This window comes from Melanotaenia boesemani, chromosome 21 (assembly GCF_017639745.1).
Source record: "Melanotaenia boesemani isolate fMelBoe1 chromosome 21, fMelBoe1.pri, whole genome shotgun sequence".
Taxonomy (NCBI): domain Eukaryota; kingdom Metazoa; phylum Chordata; class Actinopteri; order Atheriniformes; family Melanotaeniidae; genus Melanotaenia; species Melanotaenia boesemani.
The window spans coordinates 2,484,001-2,490,000 of record NC_055702.1 but is presented as its reverse complement, the minus strand read 5'-3'; the positions used below and the strand labels follow the sequence as shown (position 1 = coordinate 2,490,000).

The 6,000-nt window shown below is 39.1% G+C and overlaps 1 protein-coding gene across 1 annotated transcript in view; it reads right to left on the bottom strand.

The window, feature by feature from the left end:
• Positions 1–6,000, bottom strand: part of grid1b (glutamate receptor, ionotropic, delta 1b) — a 552,168-nt gene that overhangs the window by 88,734 nt on the left and 457,434 nt on the right. The gene's annotated exons all lie outside the window — the stretch shown is intronic.

The window sequence follows — 6,000 nt, the reverse complement described above, 5'->3', positions numbered from 1 at the left end:
AGCAGAAACAAATAAGCCCCTGAGATCTTCAGGGGAGAGAAAAAGTGAGTCTGGAAACCCAACATGGTCAGACCTTATAAAGAAAAAAACACCTCCAATATGATCAAAGCCAGAGAAGTGATACAGAAAACAGCATCCACACAGTCTGGAGACGCTTATCAGGGAGGGAAAAAAGACCCGAAGGGGCCAAAAGAAAGCGAAAAATAACACTGATCACAGTTTAATCTCATTTCTAATCAAAAAGATTGAGCTGCATTTAAAACATGTTTGATTATTTTCTTCCCAACAATCTTACAAAAGGTGTTCGGTTCACCAGTCTGATGCCACTCAGAGGCGGAGCCAAACAGCTGGAGGTCAGTTAGGGACATCAGGAAAACCCCATCTGAGGACACAAAGACATCCCGTGTCCTTCCACAAAGATAAAACACACCTGAGATGAAGCTCAAATCAAACCCGGAGGCATGGAGAAGCTGCAAACCTCAGCAGAAACAACCGCTCATGCCCTGATGTTTACACTTTGAAGTCATCCTTCACATTTTCTGTTTCTCTGAGAAGCTTTGAAGTCAAACATTTATTGTTCCCTGGTTGGAGGTCCTGTGAAGACATTTTTAAACTGTTTGTACTGAAAATATGATGATTAACATGACCTTAATTTACATAAAATAAGGACTTAAAATGAAATCCCGAACTTCCCTGTTTTACACAACATGATCTAAGGAATCCAGAGACCATAAGATGAGACATAACACGTATCTACATGCGACATTACGCCCATGTTAGCAGAGGGAGGATGTTGCCTGTAACGTAGCGGTCTAATGGATGAAGATGAAGAGGTTTGCTCATACTCTTCATGCTCATACCGTTAATTATAGGACTGAAGTCTTTGTTACTTGTGTAAAATATACACCATAATAAATCGTTTCTACTGGTTAAACATGATCGCTGCCGCTAGCTTCCTATTATACGCCAAAAATGATTCTTCTGGCTCAAAAAGGCTCATTTTATCTTCTGTCTTCAAGTAAAAGCTGTTTTGTGTGAAGTCTTCCTCAGAAGACGTGTCGTTTATCACCCGATGGGCCTGATGGAGCCCTCAGGTTGGCCACGCCCCCGCCGACCGGTCAGTGTTGCACCAGTTCATGCTTCTCATGAACTAGTTCCCAGTTCAGTTAGTTTAATGCTAGTTTTAGGCTGACAGACTGAGCTTGAGAAAGAAAAATTAAATCAATTTCACTAAACCTGAAATTCTGCCACAAACATCTTCACAAGAACCTGATAAAAATTGTTTGTTTGTTTTATTTAATTAGTCTTTTTCAGTCTAACAGAAGGTCATTTCTTCTCAAACATCTATTTTCAGTTTCGAGCTTTCCTTAAAAAAAGTGGAAAATATTTTAATATTATTAGATTTTCTCTCGCTGGAAAGATGCTCCATGTCTTTTCTAATTTAAAATTTAATTTCTAAGTTAAACTGACGTCTTGACTTGTATTTTACATGCAGAAATGTTAGATTTCCTTTTCAGAGAGACGAGGCGTTCGTGCACGCTGCATCGGCACGAATAAGTTCATGTTCAATTTCCGAAAAACTACTGTGTTTGTCTACAACCCTGCAGGTGTGTGAGAGCATGAAAGCTCCATCATGCCTGTTGATGGTGCTCTTGGTGATGGAAAGTTTGGCTCTTTTCAAAGATTCGACTCTTTTGACTTGGCTCCCTCGGAAGAGTCGACTCTTTCTGCTCCCAAATGCTCTTCATCCAGTTTCTCTCAGAGCTTCTATTTTAGTCTCATTTAGGAATTATAAGTGGTTTGTTAGTTGCTAACCAGATTTTTTTTATTTATTTATCATGAGAGCCTTATTTTGTGCATTTTTTCCTTATAAAATTGTTTTGTTTAATGTTTTAATCAAACCCCACTAAACTAATCTAATAAATAATAAAGTCTGAACATTATGACACTTCAAATTCAAAAATTTCTCCATTTTTTTCCTGACACTAAATCCGGCTTCCAGGTCTCCCTGTGGACCTGGTCTGTCCCACTTCACTCCCTGCCTTCTAAGAGGCCCTTCCTTCTTTACATTGTGCTATGATCATCTTTCCTCGTATGGAAACAACCGCATGGTGTGCCCATCAAAATAAAGTCCTGCCTCTTCTAGAGATTAGGCTCTCTTAGACAGGAATCGGTTCTTCTCATTCACTAAAAAGAATTAGTTCTTAGAGCCGGCTCGTTCATGAATGACACAGCTCTGTGAGAGTGAAGCAGCCAAATGGAAAAAACTAAGAGCCGACTCTTTCGATTCACCTGAAAGCATCATCTTTGCATGTGACACATCACCAGTGTCATCGGCCTGCTTTCTAATTTCTGTTTCCTCCTTGATTATTTTTTAAGTTTAATGATGAAAGCAACTCTAAAGTCCAGGAAATGTGTTTTATCTATGGTTTCAGTTCAGGACGATTTTCTTTTTCTTTTTTAAACAGTACCAGCAATTATACACCACTATATAAGAATCAGTTAAATTCAGAGTTAAATTGTTCCAGAACCTGTTTGTTCTCACACTTTAAAAGTCAGCATAGACGTACACACATCAGCTCTGGAATCTTCTTTAAAATAAAATATTTTTTCTGATATAAAAAGAAAAGAAAAACAATTTCAACACCCCAGTTTTCCAGTGAAGCAGCAGATCCTGTAAAAGCCGTCTGAACATCTCATCGCTGAACGTGTTCAGTCTCCACTCCGGACGCAGACTTCGCTCTCAGACAGGTTTGGTTTCCCCATCAAACACAGATGAAACGCTGGAGGTGAAGAAGCTCTTCGCTCCTTCTCGCTGCTTTAAGGTAGTTGTTTACAAGAACAGAACGAGATGTCAACCTGTGTGTGAGTGTGACGATGTCCTGGTTTCGTTCTGTGTGAGCTGATGATGATGATGTCAGTGATCAGGTATTATAAAGGCCACAACCTCGCTCTCATTACACACGTCACATGACATCTTCCGGTTGGAGATATTACACTTGTCATCGTAACCTTTACAGGGCCTGAACTCTGTGTTTCTCACACACACACATGCATACACACACACACACACACACACACACACACACTTCTCCAGCTCTCCGTCCCTTCTTCCTGGAGAACTCAGACATCTGATTTTACATGTCTGTGGGTTTTCTCATTGACTTCCAGCTCTGTGGTAAGAATTCAACCTGCTTGGCTGGTTTCTCTGCAGGAACCGAAACTGGTTTTTCACACCTGCAGCTGCAGATGATTTAACAATCAGTGTGTCCTTGTGGAATTATTGAAGCAAAATGAAGAAAAGGCCAAAGAATAAAAAAATCTAATGTTATTGGTTTACATTGTAGAAGCTAATGAGCTCGTTAGCATAGCACATTCAGTGTTTTTAACTGGACAAGTCGCTGCAGACATCCAAGAATCCAACAGAGCAAGTACCAGGTCTTTTTCTTTAATGCAGAGTTTTTGTAAACAAACTTCTGCTAACAATCAGCATTTCTTCCCTAAAAGCTTTAAGTGCACCATTTTGGCCCATTAAATGTGTAATGCATTTCCTCGGCTATAAAACTTGTGCAAAGCCCATTTTGGAGGATTTTATGATGCTTGTGAGGAGCAGGATTCCTGCTTGTTTCTGGTGGCACTCTTCATTGAGTCTGATGATGATGGTTAGAATCATTAGATCACCATTAGATTAGTGGATGTAGTGGTGTAATGGTAAAAGTAGTGGTATTCATTTTTACTTCTATTATTTTTACTACTGTCATTGTTCTGTTTAATTTCTTTCCATGTTCTTTCTTGCAATAAGTAAATGAACAAATAAAGGAGAGGTTGTATCCACTTATCCTGCTATATATTGTCACATCACAACAGGGGTGTCTCTGGGATTAAGTGACGGGGGGCTTGGCCCTCGGGAGACAACATAGAAAGTTTTTCGTTTCAGCCAGTGTTAAAATTATGACGACGAGCAGTTAAAAGTAACATTGAAGAGCAGTAATTGTAATGATCTCCGGTTACTGTAATGTTAAATTAGACACAAAGCTGTTTGGGAAGTGAGGTATGGTACCATGACCTCATGCTCTTGCAGAGTTCTTCTGGATAAATAAATTCTACCTGTTGGAATAGAACAGCCTCATACCTAATTCCACTTCCTATTAGATAACTTTCAGGTCTGTTAATCTATCCAGTTTACATACATGTCATAAAATATTGTGCCAATATTTTTTAAATAACTACTAATCAGCTGGTAAATTTAGATAAACTCAGTGATGACATGTGGAGTCCCTCAAGGCTCTGTTTGGGTTTCTTATTGTTCAGCATCTACATGCTTCCACCAGCTCAGATCATGGAAATAAACAAAACAGCTGAACATGATTATGCTGATGACACTCAGCTCTATATTACTGTCTCACCAGGGAACTCTGGTTCCAGATAAAGCTTCAGTTCACATTAATATGTGGATGTTCCAGAAGTTTCAGTTCTTGGTGTCATTTTGAGCTAAATTTTAACATCCATACTAAAGCAGGTACTAAATCAGCCTTTTACCTTTTACCACCTGAAGAAAATATCTAAAATAAGCGGATTTCTTCATCATCTGTTTTCAGTAGTCTTGACTACTGTAATGCAGTTTTTACGGGTCTCTCTAAATATCCCTAAGACAACTGCAACTAATCCAAATGCTGCTGCTGGTGTCCCCAGTAAAAGAGAACTATCACTCCAGTTCTCACATCTTTACACGGGTTTTAAAATGTTACTGCTTGTGCACAAGGTCCAAAATGTAGATCTGATTTGCTGATGGTGAATTAACCACCAAGACTTGTAGGATCAACTGGGTCCAGTTTGCTTTCCATCCCAAGAGTTCAAACGAAACATTTAGTTTTTCTGCAGCTAATATTTTAAATAAACTACCAGAAATTGGTTCTTAGACTTTATTGGCCACTGCGTTTAACTAAGATTGGAAGTTTTTCTTTTTATAGTTATTTTCTTTAATATTTACACAGCATATAATCTCTAACTCACAGTATACAGTCTCCTGTCTAGATGTTTCCTCTGGTCATGTACAGCCTGATAATGTAACAAATAGAAAAAAATTCCCTTGCATGCGTCATTTAAACCTTTTTAGATAGTCAGGCGGACATCTTCAGGTACTGGAACACAGAAAAACACAATACTTTCTGTGAATATTTCCTGAAAAATCACAACTGTTAATGAGCGGTACGAGTGGCGGCTTGGTTGCTGACTTTTCCCTCATTGCTCTGGTTGAGCTGTCTGATAAGGTCAGGACATGGGCGTGACCCGTCAGTCTCGTGGGTGTCGGTGGGTGAGAAGACAACAATGATGAAGGCTGACTCACATGATTGACAGCTACATGAGTGACAGAGGAGCAGAAACACAACTGTTTATGGCATCATCTTGACTTCAGACTGTCAGTGTCACTCCTGTTTCCTCTGCAGCAACACTAATCACAATTCAAACCTTTTCACTTCATCTGCCTGAGGAATAAAGATGGATCTGTTTTGTTTATACATCTAACATGCACTCCCATATCTTCAGTGAACTGTGTGCTGTTGATAAGTGGGATGAGGCTAAATGACCTCAGTGGGAGATCTGTGGGATCAAATTAGACTCATATGTATTTTGAACTTGTAAATATTTGTTCAGAATTGGTTCTATTTGTAGTTGTAAATGAAGCTTTGCAAGAAATTCAGGTTTGTGTAGAAACTGAATTATTTTGATTTGATTCATTTAGATCAAAGTGCATCATTTGATACATGATGATGATGATGTTGATCACAACATCTTCCATCGTTTGGAGTCCAGGGTTGGAATTAAAAGTTTTACATGATTTTTTTCTGCATTGACTCAGTTGCGACACACTCCAGAGTTCAGTCCTTGGTCCCCTTTTTAGATGTTGACTAACCCTAAACCTGGCCATAATCTAAATGACCATTTTTCTGCTGATGACACTCAGCTGTACACGCTAATACAACTCACAGATCCCGGCAT